This window comes from Rhagoletis pomonella, unplaced genomic scaffold (genome assembly GCF_013731165.1).
Source record: "Rhagoletis pomonella isolate Grant_MI unplaced genomic scaffold, Rhpom_1.0 Rhpom_scaffold_00004, whole genome shotgun sequence".
NCBI classification, from domain to species: domain Eukaryota; kingdom Metazoa; phylum Arthropoda; class Insecta; order Diptera; family Tephritidae; genus Rhagoletis; species Rhagoletis pomonella.
The window spans coordinates 35,148,899-35,168,018 of record NW_023458558.1 but is presented as its reverse complement, the minus strand read 5'-3'; the positions used below and the strand labels follow the sequence as shown (position 1 = coordinate 35,168,018).

At 33.6% G+C, this 19,120-nt stretch overlaps 1 protein-coding gene across 1 annotated transcript in view; it reads right to left on the bottom strand.

Annotated features, from left to right (window-relative positions):
- Positions 1–19,120, bottom strand: part of LOC118737525 — a gene marked incomplete in the record, with an annotated part of 218,716 nt that overhangs the window by 87,114 nt on the left and 112,482 nt on the right.

Genomic DNA, 19,120 nt, shown 5'->3' with positions numbered 1-19,120 from the left:
TTAAAATTTCAATTCGATAATGGGCAGGATTTCGAATTCATAACGAAGGGAAAATACATTGGATAACGAAGGTTCCATTTTGCTGGAAAATGGCCTTGTTCATGGATCAAATACTAACCTATTGCATATTCGTTATCGAAGGTAAGACTCGAAAAACAGGTTGGTTTTTCAATCATTCTCGAATTGTTAACCAAGCTCAATGTTTATTGGGTATTTATGTTTATGCATCAACACAAAATGATGTCGTGTCTCCGATTCGCTTAAAATTTTTTTATGGGTACTATACATGAAATAAGCTAACACGTATTCGAGGATTTTTTTTTTCTTTTATTCTTCGAAGATATGTTCTGTCAAAGTTCGAATTTTTTCGTGATTCTGACCATTCACGTACTTCTTCAAATTGTTGTATCTTGTAGAGACTTCATCTTAACTTCGTTTTGAATATAAAGAAACGGGATTTGTATATGATGGTTATGATCGTCCTAAGGTTAACTTAGCTATTAACATTTGAACTTTTATAAGTTGATTTGAATAGTGAAGACCAGTTAATTTTTGACTTAAAATAAAAACCATGTTCCACAAGATGGGAGTTTTTCAAGAACTATTTTTAAAATCTTTTTTTTTATGACGAGGTAATTTATTTTGCGGGAGTCAACAATGAAGTCTCTACGATGAACAGAACCCGAGATATAACAATTTAAAGAAGTACATGATTATTTAGTCAGAATCACGAAAAAAGTAGAAAAATTTTACATATCATATATCCGAAGAAAAAATGAAAAATGTGAAGCCAATCGAAATTGTGACACCAAATTTGGTGTCCGATATGAAAAAGGATGCTTCATATATATGTATTATATTTATTATAACATAGAATAATAGTAGTGTTAGGATTATAATGTATTATTTGATTATTTGTAGAATGACATTTTATAATTCTTTTATGCCATTACATTGTCTGAATTTTGGGGCTGGGTACTAGATGCCTTAGTGCAAACCCCTTTGCCTTAGCGAAACAAAAGAAATCAGCTCACAGAAATCGCAACTGAGACAATCTACCTGGTCTGTAACCTAAACACTGTGAAATGCATGAACTTATCCAAGAAGGAAAAATATTTCCATTTGTCTCTGGAATGAATAATCCCTACATAATTGGCAAATTAGTATTTATATGTTTTTAATCGCAGAGCATAAGGCACATTATATACAACTTGTGGTTAGCTACAAAAAGCTAACTTGAAACAAGTGGACAAGTAATGCAGGAGTAAAGCTCGAGATTGTTTTCTTTAAACGCGTTTCTATTTAAATATCCTACACTTCGCAAATACTATTTCGAATTGGGTACAAATAAAAGGGAGATCGAAATTTCATATTATCATTTTGAAGTTATGTCTGACGTAGCTCTAATATGGGATCACCTACAGCAGAATATAGAAACAAATTTGAATTGTTATAAAATAAAAAAAATAAAAAAATAAAATAAAAATAAAAATAAAAATGAAATATTTTGTTTTTCCTATTGAAATTTTATGTCCAAAAGTAGTTAGTTACAAGTTAGTTAAATCAAATGCATTGACTACATCTAATGCACAGGTAACCACCCTTAACTATTTCGCGGCCATCGCCATAGCAATATAGTTAGCTTTCGTCAAAGAAAATATATTACATTTTTTAGGTGTTATTGTTCAGGCGATTTAACAAATTTAGTGACTAAAGATATACATCATTGCATTATGTTTATGAAATTCTGAAATGTCAAAAAACAAAACTTGTTGAAGTTATTCGTGAAGTATTAAATTACTGGCACTACAAAAATGCTAAACTTAAGATAAATAAAATCACAAGTGTAAAAGAAGAAGTGGTTAAAAGAGGAATGTAAGCAAAAAATCTACGATGCAAACTAAGCGTTTTGTCTCCAACTGCTTTTGAAGCTTCCTCGTTTTTATAACGCCCATCACGCTTTGTAACTTTGATTAGCCTTTGCTTCTACTCGTTTGTGGCGCTGACACTCACAACTGCTTGGCCTCTCAGGCAAGTTTGCTGCTCGAACGTTTGTCTGAACTTGCAATTTTTTACACTCGAACACAATGTCAAAGGTCAAATGTGCATTAAAATAATTGCACTTGTTTAGTCGTACTTTGAGCGAAACTAACAGTTGCATAAAAAAACACACGCACACACACAAGAAAATAGAAATTGTAGAATAAAACCCAACAAGTTAGATGGTGGTAGGTTGGCCGAATGAAGAAGGTCGCTGTGCAAAGAGTTGTAAGGATCATAAACAAATCCTCTAGCCCAGACAGCTTTGCTGTTATTTACAAACATGAATGTAAACATTGTTAAGAACGTCCAACATATTTTTAAACAAGACAAAGTTACGGAAATCGCCTCTTAAATTTAAGTAGGTAAATAATATGTTTATTTGCTCCAAAATAAATTAAATCGTATTAAATAAAATCTGCATTTGTATTGAATTTTTTTTTCGATTGGCTTTTTTTGCAGAGAATGCCTCACATGTGTCTCTCAATCTCAGATGATTTGGTTATAGTTTCTGAGTGTAAGCGATGAAAACACCAGGTGTAGAAGGACATGGCTTTACTTACCAATTCCAATTGGCATCAGTAGACACAAAAGAAAAACAATTAATGTGCTTTATTAGTAATAAAATCATAGAAATTTTCTCGCTCTTGATCCTTGACAGCAAGTTTTTCTGCAACCCCAATGTAGAGGAAAGAGTCAAGAAGGCTACAGTAGCCATTTAGTGTTGCAGGTGGCCATTGGCAAGCGTTGGGGTCTCTCGCGTAAAGTAGTACTTTGGCTTTATGAAACTATAATTAAGACAATTTTATTATATGGGGTACTCGTCTGGTGGAACGCACGAGACAAGGCCTCCATCGTGGCCACACTAGCCGTCTCGAACAGGCCACTGTATGCCGCTAGAGTGTCCGAAGGTATCTTTTCTCACCCACATTCCAGCAAGAGAGAACTTGTAGGGGTGTAGTATTTATCTAGAACCGGGGTCCTGTAAACATATTTACGGCCGAATCGAAGCAGAATGGTAAGGTAGGTGTAAGGGTCTTCTGCAAGGAACTCTCATCAAACTGAAATTCATGCTATCGCATCACTGCGGCGTTTTCCAAGCAGAGGTAGCTGCAATGCATTTGGCTTCGGATTGCTTGCTTTCTAGTGTAGCACCTTTTCCAGAGGTGAATATCTATTCCGACAGCCAAGCAGTGATAAAGGCTCTTGGATAATTGTTGGTTCATTCGAAACTACTGACGGATTGTTCCTTACTTATCGACCTAATCGATAACTACGCTAGAAAGCTCATTTGGGTTTTGGTAAGTTAGGGAATCCTTGAGGAATTTATTCCGATTAGGGGAAGTCCGGGGTCCTGACCTCATATGGTCTACTTCTGGACAGATGGGTGTTTAGTCAGCTCAGCGTGCGCTGGGCGAAGACCTTGGAATGCAAGGTGGCTAATTCCCTCTGGCCACGTTCAATATATTTAAATTTTTTATCTTTTTTTTTGAGTTTTGTACCACGATTGTTTATTAGGAAAAATTGAAAAAGCAACAAAGTGTAAGCGGTAGAAATTATAGCAGCTATTTCGGAGATCACCACATCTCCTCATCAGACTTCTTTTTTCTAGACTTCAGCAGGAAGAGCCTGCCCGAAACTATACAAAAAAGCAAATAAGCAAATGGATGTATAGAATTGACAACAACAACCACGCTGTCGAGTTTAAATTGCGGTAAATCAGCTGCACTTGATAGTAGTTGGTTGAATAAGGAAAATGAATTAGCAACAAGAGTTTACGGGATGTACATAGCTCAGTGGTTAACGCTTCTGACTTTGAACATCGATTACGCAGGTTCGTTCCCTGCTGCAGTCAAGAAATAAGAAGTCTGATGAGGAGATGGGGTGATATCCGAAATAGCCGATATATAACTTCTACTTAGACTTTGTTGCTTTTTCAATTCCACAATCGTGGTACAAAGCTCAATAAAAAATATTAAAAATAAAATGTTAATAAGCCACAACAACATTGACAAATACACGTTCAATATATTTTTGAATAAATATTTAATTCTCAAATATGTAAATGTAACTATAAGAAAGCCTGCTAAAAACATACAAATTACCAGCAGGGTTAAATAAAATGAAAAAATGAATGATACCGAAAAAAATTATACCCCTGTTTTTTTTATATAAAAAAAAATTTAGATGTCGCTCAAAATTTTCCATGTATTTTATATGGGGGAAACTAGAGTTCGTTGAAATGGTATAGATTTCTGTAAAATCAATACAATCAATAAAATTGTTCGCAAAACGTTGCTTCTCTTTAAGGGACTGCCAATAATAATACCCAATTATTTATTTTACCATTTGTAATACTACCGATTTTTTATGGGTTCACCATAGCTTTTTTGAGGGTTTTAGGGATCCTATAAGAAAAAATTAATAGTATGGTTAAATAAACAATTGAAAAATATTATTGAAAATCTCCAAAAGACAAACAAAGTTATACAATCGAAAAATATTGATTTTCAAACATTCTATACCATTTCTACGAAAACATGTTTTTCCCCATATAAAATACATGAAGAACTTTGAGTGCTTTGAGCGTCCGCTATATATTTTTTGATTTCCAAGTAAAAACAATTTTTTTGGTATAGTACAATCCTAGAGGGTCAGAGCATTTTTTTTTTAATATTTTTATTTTTATATGAGAATTGAAGTCGGTTTTTTTGCTAAAAATTTCTTGTTAACTGTAATCACTTTCTTGTTAATGCAAGTAATATATAAATTTATTAAGTAGTTACCGATTTTTTTGAAAATAATAAAAAAGTTAACAAAATCGTGAGCTACTTTTTAGGTACATTTGACCGCAAAATGGTACATTTTTGTTGCCAAATTAGGTACAATTTGAAATTTCGATTTTTCCACCTCTAACCACTAATACACAGCGGCCGTCGGTGTGTTTATTGGACTTGGTAAAAATCGCTTAGACTATTACATGCGAAATTGTGAGCGCTTTGAGCGACCTATAAATATTTTTTGATTTCAAAATGAGGAAATAGTGGTATATTTTTTCGATATAGAACAATCCTAGGGGGTGTGAGGATACAAATTTCGACTTTACTTTTTCACATGCTTTTTTAGACCACCCTAATGCTTATAGATATGTATACATACATTGAAATTTTAATCATGTCCGAGTTAACGCTTCAGTGAATTCAAATGAACAAAAATAACAATGCATCAAAATCGATTGTTCAATTTTGAAATCAGTCCTTATACATTCATAATAATGAAAATCATACATTATTGCAAGTAGATACATGTTTAAACGCTAATAAGAGAAATGGTTTTTCATGTTTTAAATATATGCACATAGTTTAGGTAGTAAATATAGCATTTTAATTATAAATTATTTCATGTTCTTCCAAACCTATTTACACGCTTATTTGTGTATATTTATTATTTTATTATTTAAGTGCCATATTCAATTTTGCTATATGAAAATAAGCTGCTCCAAAATATGTTGTGCTTCCTTACATGCTCACCATCATTAGAATTTAGATGGCTTTGCTAGTACTATACGGCTTAGGTAAAAATCCACACTTACCTTTTCAGGCTTTCATCGCCCTATAAATACGGTGACCATTCGTGCCGATTTTGGCGGGACAGTGCCGGTTTTGAGAAAATTATCCCGCTGAATATTTTTTACAAGTCAGGACGTCCTGATTTTTCATATTTGTACCGATTATGTCCCGATTTTCAGTGTTTTATTTATTAATTTAACAAGAGTCTTCCTGTAATCTGGCCCAAAAACAATTTTTCATTCATATCTGGCAGCACTCTCGTTATCACAAAGAACATAGAATACATATAGGGGAGCCACAAACATAGCCCGCATCCTTATTTTCTATGAACTTTGGTTATGTTTAATTCTGTCAAACTGGTACTATCGCTATAGTGCTGTCATCATTCAATTTTTTTTAAAGGTTTTTATAACTTTTTGTTAAGTTTTTTTTAAGGAAACGATTCTTACTTGAATTTAGAGAAATTGTAAAACAAAATCTGTTGATACAATGGCGAAAATATAAATAGGGAAGAGACATTTTAGCATAATTTGTATGGAAGAATATGCGCGAACAAAAAATTGCCAAAAGTCAAGTAAGTCTAAGCTGGATGGGCATTTGTCAAAATTCGTCGAATTTTTGTAAATGTTCTACAAAGTTTGAAATCTTGATTTAAAAATCTTTTTTAGATAATAGTACGCTTCATTTTCATAAAAAAATCATAAACACTTTTTAAACATAGAAAGGTAGCCAAAACTTATTCAAACGTATATATTGTGTGTATATATTTTTCAGATCACTATTCAAGTTTTTTTCTCCTTGTTTTGTCTTAAATAAAACTGTATTAAAGGATGTTATGTCTTTATATACTAAAAACAAAATGTTATGGTCGGATTCGATAGTTTAGAATTGTCTTGATTTTGGTCCGCAGAAATCTGGTCACCGTCAAGCTCAAACGATTTAAAAAAAGTAAAATCTGCAAAGCTGGCCTCACTCAAGAGCAGGGGTGCTCAAAGCAGCGTCCGCAGGCGGAACTCTTCAAAGCTATCTGTAGAATTTATATGGACAGAGTAAAAACTCTCTCTGAGCATCATTGCTCAAGAGGCCTGATGGTGCCTTTACGGAGACAAGAATTGGCACTCTGTTCTTCCAGATACTCAACCTCCTGGAAGTCGGGTGATGGTTACAAATTTCCCTCCCTGGACAGGAAAGTGTGATTTCAGATTTCTTTCGAAGTAAAGTATCTAGCCTCCGTAAGTAGCCTACGTTGAACATCGGATCTCTAAAGCCTTGGCGGCATTTTTAAAAATATAAATAGCTTATTTTCGAAACTCGGACGAAAGTGGAATTCGCTATATATCTAACCTTTATGATCAGACTCACTATCAGTTATGCATCTGTGGTATGGAGGAACATACTCTCAAATATAGCCTTATAGTATCTGCTTACCATTAATCAAGTTTCAACTTCAGTAGCCGTGCACTGCTCTTGATGCTCTGCTACATCTACCTTTATATGTGGAGGCCTTAAATAGCACCAGCAGGCTTAAATCCAATGAATCTTGGTATGATACAGATTGGAAAAAGTTGGAGATTTCTGATTGCAGAGACCTAGACTCAAATATATTTTCAATGCCACAGGATGGTACCCAACCATTACATTTGCTGAGGAGACTTTCAAATATCGGCTTCACTGAGGCTGAGTGATGTTTTCTAATCTTCATTAAGGGTCTTAAACTGATACTTGGTAATTATCTGGAGTCAATATCGAATATTTATTGGGGATAAGCTTCACATTTGTCTCCGTTTCCAAGCCCAGAAGGGAGTGTAGGTAGTTACAACCAAGCTGCCCTAGAGGCATTGGCCAGCCCTCTAACTACTTCCGAACTATTTTGGCAATGCAAGTGTCGTTTAAATTATGTTTGAAAACATAATAAACTTGTTTGACTCTGGGTGTTGCGTACTCGGTACTACCTGGTAATAAGACATTTGACCCTTTTTCTCGAGAAGCCTCAAGCTAGGCAGTACTGGATCCGGAACCAGTTGCAACACTCCTACTTTCATCAAAGCATCGAATGGCTGTAGGTGGGCAAAACTACGGTTACCCAGAATATTAGAGGGTTTGAACAAGCATTCACTTTCACCGAGCAAAAACAATTAATAATAAAATTTATGTACGTAAGCAGAATTGTTAGTTTGTAAAGCGGGGATAATTGGTGCGTTCATAAGTGCAACATCCTCTTACCTGTTTTTGAATAAAATACTTACAAGTAACTATGTGTTTGGGTTGAGTATTTGATAGAAACATACCTGAAAAAGAAGAAAATAATTTAATTTGTTATTATAAATAATTAATTATGAGCTACTTAAACTCTACCTTAAAACTCACGAGCTTAGCAGATAATTAAATTAATTATTTAGTAATCAGAAGAAACTTAAAAAAAAATCTATTTATTAAAATGTTTATAACGGAGTATATATTTAGCCTACTATCTCTCTTGAGGCTAGTCAGATGATAGTCGCATACTCAGCCTAGTCGAAGTCACTAGGCCTTATTTAACAAATTTAAAAACTTGTAGGAGAAAAAGCTTTTCGTCGCAGAGCACTTTTGTCCATTCTTATGAGACGAGTTCATGGTACCGCCATAGTTTAATCGAGGCTGCAATCCGAAACTCGACCGAACTGGTTTTTGAACCGAACCGCCGCGTTTTTGGGCTTCGTAGCGAACCACGAACCGAAGCGTTTTTATTTTGAAACCGAATCGGAAACCACTCCAAGAAATGGTTCTTTTCGGTTCACAAAAAAAAATCCACAAAAACATTGTGATCACAACTAGTACAACCATTATGACAAAACTTCTAGAAAATTCTTGTTTGGTGGCAAAAAACTCTAACGGCTGGTTTCTTCAACTCAACTTAACTTAGTTTAGCCAATTTTTTAGATTTAGTCAAGAATAAGCTGTGTAAAAAGTAGGCTAACTTTTGAATTAAGGCCAAAAAATGGCTGTGCTAAGATAATTTGGGTTCAAGAAACCTGCCCTAAGCCATAAATTTGAGTGTCAATTAAAAATTCTGAGTATGCAGTGTTTGTCTACTTAATTAGACTTATGACCTTAAAAAAGTGTCTGAACCTTAAACAACTTTGTTAAAGTTTCGCCTTAGGTACTCCGTGTGCATTTGGACGATTGTTTCCTGTGCGAAAGTCAGCGTATATATGTGGGGAAAGTTTTTGGCAGCCATTCACCAGGGAGTGGCCAAAAGCGATTCTTTAGCGTCCGGTTTATGCAGTTCACGAATTGTGGTGTCTACACCAAGTATCCACAAAAGTAATTTATTCACTTTTTTTTATTGTTGAGTAGCAGCCACAATATTGAATTTCGCGATTCTGCCATCCAAATATGAAACAGTGACTCCAAAAAATTGTTACACGCTTTTTATCTGCAAGAATGCATAAGGTGCGAGCTTTGAATAGCAGCCGCCATATTGGATTCTATAAGAATCGAATTCAACGACCCCAAAACCGTTTTACCACCATTAAAATCGGAAACTTCAAGAATTTCGGAACAATTGACAATCCTTTTCATAAGCATCTCAAATTTCATTCCAATTCAAAAGTTATTCAAAAATAATAGATAATATGCTTTGCTAGTTGCATACATGTATGTAAGTATGGAAAAGAGAGCTTTCAGCTTGGAAATCTTTGTTAAGAAATAAAAAATAGCATTTGGTTTTGCAATACATTCCTTCTGCCAGGTCTGCAGATCGCATACCGTTTACTTCATAAAAGCAGGAAATAAAATAAAGTTTCAAAAAAATGGGATAGCCATTGTTCAACTATTCTCAACACAGCGCATTCCAGTGAAGCCATCGTGTTTGAGATAAGCCCAAGATTTTGTAGTGTTTTACCGAACAGTATTCCTTAAATTCCTTCAGTTCATGTATCCTCTTTGGACTGTGGGAAAAGAAACTATGTATATATGTTGCGGCATAGTGTATCAATGCTTTTCTGCAATTGCATGATTGGCAAATGTGTAAAAGGTCCAATTGGCAAATATTTATATACAATATGACGTTCGAAATATATATTTTTATAATAACGAATTTAAAAACTTAATTCAACTATCCGAACAAAATCTTACTTTGCCTACCAAATGAAAAAGAAGCGACCAAATTTGGTCGCAACAAAATTTTACAGATAGTTTGCTGATTAAAACAAAAGATCTACTTTCACCATATGCTGATAAAAATACAAGTTTTTGTCTTAACTACAGGCCTCGACAATCTTTTCCAAAATCTCTTACGTGTATTTAAAAAACGATAATATCCAATTCGGTAAAAGTTGACTCTCCAACCATTTTTGAACAAAATCAGGCAAAAATTTCCCACTGTGGGAAATGTTCTTCCACTGTGCGCATAAGTCAGTTTGTTGAAAAGTGCTTTCAGAGAGTACTTATGTGTGAGAATCAAGTGGCCAATGTGCTGGCAATCTGTTGCGAGGAGTCGGCATACTTGTTTTACTGACTACCCTGACGGAAGCAAGTGATTTTCTTTTTAAATCAAATAATTGAAGGACTATTTAAAACAAATCCAATGAGTAAATGTTTCGAATTTCGATACTTTTTTTTACACAAAGAAACAATTCGTGTCTTGGAAGTATGAATAAGCATCTGTGAAGTGCAGAACGCAAGCGTTTTCAAAAGAAACATACTGACTTTGAAGTGTCCATGTTCAAATCTCATTAGACGAAACATTTAATTTTAAATTTTTAATTTCGGATTTTCTTAGTAATGAAAAGCATCTGTGAAGTGCAGAACCTAAGCGAATTCAAACGACTGGCCTTACGGTTGTTTAATCCAAATGCATTTTAAATTATTTCAAAATACATGCAGCAAAAGGTAAATATATAAAAATTGTTAAATAAATGAGTTCGTTGCAGGTAAAATAGTGAAAATTTCAATTAGTTATCATTGAAAATAAAGTAGTTTATAAATTACTTTTAAATTAATTAAGTTTCCTGCAGGAGAGTTATCCCAGAATAATGAAGTATAAAAGAACAGTACTACAAAAGCAAGCGCTGTGGCTTTTTCTTTAAGAGAAAGTTAGGTTATTCAAGTACCATTTATATTTTCCCCTTTTAAAGAAATTTCCAAACAAAGGATCGATGTACATTTATTCAAGCATGCCAGTGAAGTGCATAAATACATTGAAAATATGTTCAATGGCATAATTATCGCTAACTTGCCTTTGTCTCGTCATTGGAATCTCATCTTTGACATAGAAATTCTCAACAAGCACTTATATGTAGATAAAAGCAATAAGCAGCTACTTTGTCTTACCCCAACGTTGAAACTATCTGCATGCATACATACAAATCAAGTGAAAAGCATTGTGCAAGCGTTCCGTAACTTTTATATTAAAAGAATCTTCTATAGGATACCCATACATAGACATATGTATCTATATTTGGGGATGGGAAAGGTGGACTCACCGTTCTGTCACTACTGTGGAAACGTCGAAGATAACGTGCACCATACATTCTTCACTTGCGAACACTTCTTGATTTCGTGCAGAATGTTGGAAGAATGATACGGAGACATAACTCCGAACAACATAAATAGTTGGGGTAATGATCTCCAGTGCTGAAAAGTGGGAAGCAGTTGCGAGATACGTGAAATTCGTACTCCGCTGCAAACGAGAGGACGGTTGTCTACTGAGGACACCCGAATGAAACGCCTCCACAAAAGAGCAGCCCCGAGGCTCTAGCAGCGCGCTCCTGCATCTGAAGACATGCAGAATTGCGGTGCCAGATGCGGGATTCTTGCGCGAGCTATGGGAGTTTGGCTTTTAGTGGGTAGCCCAACACGTGGGAGTACCACACTCGGGGAAGGTAGTATAGAGACTAGCGCCCTCGGCCAGTGCATAAAGCATTTCCTTCTCGTACAAAAAAAAAAAAAAATAATAATAATAATAGAACTTACACATATGGTTGGCCGAGCTTCTCCTCCGATTTATTTTTAGGATTGAAATATTACAATGGACATACAAATGTTGCTTGATATTCTCAAATAATAGAGATCTGCGCTGGTCGTTTTAATTTTTTTAATATTCGTTATTCTCCATTTGAGATAAATTATTTTTAATCTCTTCAATAACAACAATGTCTTCCCGTAGAGATGAGGCATTGGTTTTAAATTTTTGTATTTAAGCAGCAATGCAATTGAAGTTACGGGTTAATAAAAATTAAATCTGCTTTTATGTTATTATTTATTAACATTTCTTTAGTTCGAGGAATAAAAAGAGCCCAAGAAATGGCCAAGAAAAAAGTATGCTGCCAAATTTTCTTAAGCAGTACAAAGTTGCTACGCTTTCTACTATGGCTTGCTAAAGTTTGTTTATGAAGAGTACAAGGCACCATTGTTTTCCACAGAAATATATGCCCGTTTCATTATTTCGTAAGGAAAAAGTCAGATTGGTAGGGATTGGTGAAGCGGCTACTGAGATACAGCATTTCATCATCAGAAATAAGAAGGGTATTATAAAATCTCATTATTACGATTCCGTTAAAAATTTATTTAAAATTTTCAAAAATATTTGTATCCAATTTTTAAAGCCTAAACCGTTTTGTCATTCGAGAGGTTTTTAAAAAAAATCTTTAAGATACTATTTTTATTCAAAAAAAAACTCCATTTTTGGAAGTATCGGTTCAGCTCACATAAACCTTAATATTTTTCCGAAATATTTTGGTGGACGTCTTGAAACAGTACCGATTTTTTTTTTTGTATGGGGAGTGATGCAGCCTAATGTACATATACTGGCAGTGTATTTAATCCATACATTTGTGTGCATTCTGGAAAATATTCTTGATAATATACATATGTATGCAGAGCATTGGCTTGCGTAATGTGAGCTTAAGTGTTAATGGACCATACGATGATGAGCTGTCCTTTGCCATGTTCAACATTGCTCGCAAATTATATCATTTGTTGGACACATCTACATACTACTTACATCCAACGGCACTGTTGTTCATTCAATTAAATGCCTTTCAGCGCATTCGATGCCCTCGTCTTTACAGATTTTCAAGAATTTACCATTTCGTCATCCACCCATCATCATCATCACATAATTGAGTCTTTAAATCATCTGAGTTGCATCGCTTGCAAAGCGTGTCATGTGTGCGCACCAGTGTGAATGCCAGATATGCGTTTGTTGCCCGAAAAAGCATAGCTGCATAGTGACTTGTAGCTCTTTGTTACACTGCATACAATTTATAATATGAACAATCAACGAATACAAATTGATGTGTGTACATCGTATATCTGAAAAACATGTATGCAGATCAGGGATGGTGCGAATATTTGCATTCGCAATCGTTATGCGAATGATTCGCAACATTTTACACATTCGCTTTCGCATCAAATACGAATACGAATGTTTTGCGAATGCGAATGTGTACATGGGCCGAGAGCTCACTCTAATATTGTTGCAATGGCTCTAACAGCCCGATTCTGTGCACTTGATATTTATATAAATTTTTATTATAATTTGCAAATTTTTTATTATTTATCAAGAATTGTAATTCTAGCGCAGAAATCAAAAGCTCTTGATAAATTATCAAGATTGAAAATGCTATTGACAATCGTTTAAAAATTTAAATTTCTTATGAAAATTATAAATTTTGTATATTTAAAAGCATGTTTATATTTTTTAAATACTGCCTGAGCCGGCATTCGAACCTGGGACATACAAAATTTAGAGCCGACTTCTCTGCCTACTCGGCTACGGCAGTCCAAAGGTTTTTTTTTATTTTAAATTCATATTTTTCATACATATGTGACAATGAAATCAGTTCTACAACATGTGGAAATCAGTTTCCCTCTTGTGGAAATCGTAGAGCTTCCTATTTTATAAATATTGACACAGAAAGCGATGGGAGCTTTTACTAGATAAAAATCTTAATCAAATTTCTTTACAAATAAAAAAACACAGAATTGGGCGGTAAGTCTGTCTAATCAGGGTGCGGGCAATAACCGGCTTTTATCTTCAGGCGCTAAACGGTTAAGTAGTATATACAGCAACATAGATGGGCCTTCAATAAGTATTGCTAAAAGTCTTATAAGCAACATAGAATTCATTCTAGATTCCTCCAGCGAAAGTGAAGGCTTGGATGTACAATCTGGAAACACTAAAAAATGTGAAATTAATGCTCAATTGAAGGCTTATCTTAAAGAAAAACGAGCTGATCTCTGTGAAAATCCTCTCGATTGGTGGAAAACTATTAAACTAAAATACGACAAATTGACTGACCTGGCCCGCAAATATTTGAGCGTTCCGCCCGCCAGCGTTTCAAGTGAGCAATTGTTCAGTGCAGCCGGCCTTATATACGAGCCTCTAAGAAATCGCCTCATGGGAGAAAAGGCAACAAAATTACTTTTTCGAAATATAATATGGCCCTTTAGGTAAAGCTACATTAAAACACTAAAACACTCTATAGGTTAAGCACTCGTTCAATGTTCTAATAATTTACCAAATTTTTAAGTAACAAAATCTATGACTATGTTGATTATAGATTTTTTAATGTTATTCCTATCATTCGAATTCGCACATTCGCATTCCGAAAATTCGCATTCGCATTTGGAGTCGCGAATGTGAAAAATATGACATTCGAAACATCCCTAATGCAGATGCTCATACATAGTACGTGCAAGCATACACTCACGTACGTTTGTATGCAGACATACACGACAACGTACATATGTATGAATGAATTGTCGTTATGCTTGTATAGTTAGCTGCCTGATTCCCTGACTACGAGTCTACGTACGCCACTTGATACCCGTGCTTGAGCACCGAGGTTGCAGGCTGCTGTTCTCTTGTTGACTGTCAATGATTTTATTGATTAATTGGCAGGGGTACCGTGTCATTGTTGATGTGGTGGGTGGCTTTAAATTCAGCCGTTGTCAGTGCCATTTTGAAGAGGCTCACGTCCGCGTCTGTGCTCAAGTGGCCATCTGTGAATGAATGCATACAGATTTGTGGATGTCGGCATATAATGTAGCATCGTAACCCTGATCTACTGCCCTTTTTTGCATTAAAGCATTATTCGTCCATTGGCATTTTTTTTGTCCATCGTATTCTATAATGTTCTCTACTTTTGTTTTTATTTTCGGTATTCATCGATATTTATGAGTATTTTGACATTGAAATTCACAGTGCATAGAAACGGGCTTTACTTATTTATAAGTACGTATTATAAGGCTGTAATGTTTTGCTGATGCTTACATATGAACATTCATACATATGTATGGGTATTAAAATGAAATTTTTTCACGAAAAACAAAAAGATGTTACGTATATTTTTTATCGATATTAATAAAAAAAATTCTTGAGAATAATTAATTGCAAAAGCAAAAAAAGCACTTGAATTGTAAATTTTATTGCGGCTTATTAATATTTATTTCAGTAGCGTTAAAGCTGTGTTATGTGTGTTGGTTTCCCCAACTCAACTTAACTAAGTTTAGTCATTTTTTGGACTTAAGTCAAAAGTTAGCCTACTTTTTATTGAGCTTATTCTTGACCAAGTCCAAAAAATTGGCTAAACCAAGTTAAGTTGAGTTGGAGAAACCAGCCCCCAGACTTGACTTGACTTTCCTAGAAACTTACCTTTTCTCTTTGCTTTGATTCTCAGCAATTGCATTTGTATTTACGCTTAAAAATCAAAATTAACAAAATTTTTTTACATTTTAAGTAAGTGCAGCCATACAAATTTTTATATTCAATTTTTCTGTCAAACGCACGCATACGTATACACATGTTATGGGGATACGCCTTAATTCTTGCATAACTGAGCTTTTATTGAGCTTTGTACCACGATAGTTTATTAGAAGAAATAGAAAAAGCAACAAAGTGTAAGCGGTAGAAGTTATAGCTGCTATTTCGAAGATCACCACATCTTTTCATCAGACTTCTTTTACCAGACTTTAGCAGGATAGAACTCGAAAGTTCAATAACACTTGAATTGACTCCACATAGCTTTTTAGAGCTTTCACATTAAAAGTACACAATAATTTCCTAAATAAAAAGGAGCATCCGTTTCTCTATATTTTAAGCAGTATTTACATTGCACAATAAACACACCGTAGGGACCTAAAATTACACAAATAAACGCCGTAGATTACGGATCTGTATACCATTTTTCTAGATTAGGTTATTTTCCATACATATTTTCCATTTAAGTTTAAAATATTGAAGCTTTTACATGGGAAATGTTACTCATACGCCAGGTACAATTATGTACGAGTCAGGGAAATGCAACTATTCGTGTTTTTAAGTCATTGGTTAAATAACACAAAAAATAGTATTAGTGGATATTAATAATTAATAATTAATTAATTGAATAATATTCACGCATATGTACTAATATTCTTTTACGCACGTCACGCAAAGCGAGAATGTGTACAATAGGGTGGTCCAAAAATTCATGAGAAAGAAGTAAAGTAGGAATTTTTTGACCTACCCCCTATACCGAAAAAAGTATACCCCTATTTTTTTATTTTGAAATCAAAAAATATATAGAGGTCGCTCAAAGCGCCTAAATTTGTAAAGTATTTTATATAGGGAAAAAAACAATTTTTCGTAGAAAAGGTATGGAATAGTTAAAAAATCAATAATTTTCTACCAGAAAACTCTGCTTATCTGCAGGAGATTTCAAGTAATAATACCCAATTGTTTATTTAACCATTCTTTCATTGCAACTATAGTTTATAGGTCCGCCAAAAACCCACAAAAACCCCGAAAAATGCAATGGGGCGACCAATAAAAAATCGTTGGTATTAAAAAATTGTTAAATAGACAATTGGGAATTATTATTGAAAGTCTCCTGAAGAGAACCAGAGTTTTCCGAACGAAAAATATTGACTTTCAAGAATTCTATACCATTTCTACGAAAAAATTTATTTTACTTATATAAAAAAAAACATGAAAAACTTTAAACGCTTTGAGCGACCTCTAAATATTTTTTTTATTTCAAAATAAAAAAAAATAGGGGTATACTTTTTTCGATACAAAACAATCCTAGGGGTGAGAGCATTACAATTCCGACTTTACTGTTTTTGGACCACCCTAGTGTACAATGACTAAGAGCATGGTTACCCACGAACGTGTACGTAGCGCAGCGTAGAAGTACGTAGAAACATATTAAGTTTGCTGTTAATAGATAGAGAGAGAAGCAATGTCTACGTCACGATCATGCGGTGGTGAGTTTTTGTTATACACGCAGATCCCATAAGATAGATCGTGTCAGCTGACAAGTTCTCCATTTTTGCGTCCGTGGGTAACTTTAAGTTAAGTATATTTTGCGTGTGCAATTTTTTTGGTGGGAGTTTTTCATAGTATTTTTGTAATTAGTATGAGTACATATTTGCACCAATTGTTACGGATCATGGATAAGTACACCAATTTTATTAGTACTCAAACAGGTCTCTGCTACGAGTATGGTCATAAACGATATGTCGTATGAGTAACGTTATTTCCTGCTTCTATTCATACAAAAATTATTTTACATTTTCAAACGGTATATGTAAGTAACCATAATATACAACCCAATATTAAGTTTACGTACTTCGGAGAATTCCAAATGAGAAACCCGAAATTGATTATATTCGAATCAATTACGTGACATAAATTACATGTGCTATCTTACTGCATTAGAAATCGTGCCGAGATTTTTCCTGTTTAATGTTCGTGTTATTTTTTTAGATTCTAAGTACTCCAAGCCCCACAAGGCATTGCTAGAAGCTTTGTAAAAAGTATTTGTTTCTCTGATGGACGAACTTCTTACACACGCACAGTGGTCGAAGAGGCCATATTTTAAGCGAAAAATTAGAAGGACTCTTACAATTTTAATAAAACTGTGTTGTTGTTGTCACTCAAAATTCGAATATGCCATAAAATTTATAGTTTGACAGTTGAGAGCTGTGAAATCATTTATCAGTTTCTAAACAAATAAGAAAATCCGTTTGAACATGCTACTGATTAGTTGTTTAACCACGCCAGGATAAATTGTCTATGAAATTAAAATGTTGACAAGAGACAGCTATCTAATGGATTGTAAATTTTCCTAAAACTTTTAAAGTAGTTGAAATCAAATGCAAATTCGTATAAAGTCCACAGTTCATTTCAAAGAAGAAAATCAAATCTTCAAATAGTTGTGGTGGGTAAAAAACTAGTTGAATATTAATATTTAAACTAATTTCTTTTTGTACTGAGCACATACTCATAATATACATACATACGTGTGTAAATATATCTAGCTTACCTTTTCATATTTTTATGCTGCATGGTATTAATATCTTTACATCTCTGTGGTGTGTCTTAACAGAGAGAAATATATATATATTTTATTTTTCTGTTTTTACTGATGGAGTTGGGAAATTTTGCGATGAAATGTAATTATTTAACTTTAGATCCACTCATTTAAGTATTGGTTTGTTGCACACATACGTTTTATAACAACGGCATCGAATGGTACCATAGAATATTTTTACAGCCGAAATTATTATATGTATTAGCTTGAATGCATTTATATTAATGTACATACATATTTTGTTATAAATTAAATTTTAGTTATTTTTTGTTTATTATTCCGTTTACGGTTTTTATTGCTAAGTACATCATGTTATACATAGTTATGCCTGTATTTTATACATTTATGCAAATTGTAATTTCTCCATGTACACCCAATTTATTTTGACATTTTAAATAGTTTTAATTCACATACACATATACATATACATACACATATTTTATTATTTGCGCGAAAGTGTTTATTATTCATAGTTTGTGAAATGTCGTTTGTTTTTATTTACATAGAAAACAATGTTTTTGCATTCGTTTAATCTTCCTTTGCATTATTTATGTCGTATTTACTATTATTGACATTGTCAGTGTAATTATATTTGTTTAGTAATTTGTTACATTTAACTTTTTCATTATTATTTTTTTTTTTGTAAATATTTTATTCGTAATTGCTTATTTAATTTCCCATCTTCAGTTTTATCTTGATTAATTTTTAGGGTCGGCTTCACTTTTTTTTAATAATTTAGGTTAGTTTTGCCTTATTTTGTTTTACTATATAATATTATATGCATGTTTGTGTTTGTTGTAGATATTCAATCAGGTTTACATATATTTTTGGTAGACTTTTGTTGTTTTAAATTCGCTACATTTTCATTGACTTATTCAAGTACATATATTTTACATTGACAACATACAATTAAATACATATAAGTATATGTAAATAGAAATATGTATATTAGGTATATATGCTTAGTATATTTTTAAAACTCATTTAGATGTAGATATATATGCATATATGTTGATTTGTCGGGGGACAATTGATGAGGGTTTTGTTTAGTTGATATTCATATTTGAACAACATTTTATCTTCTTTTCGAAACGGCTATAAAAATAAGAGTTTTGTTTAGATATTTTTTAGAGCAACTGCATAGTTTTTTCGCCTTTTTCGACACTCCTC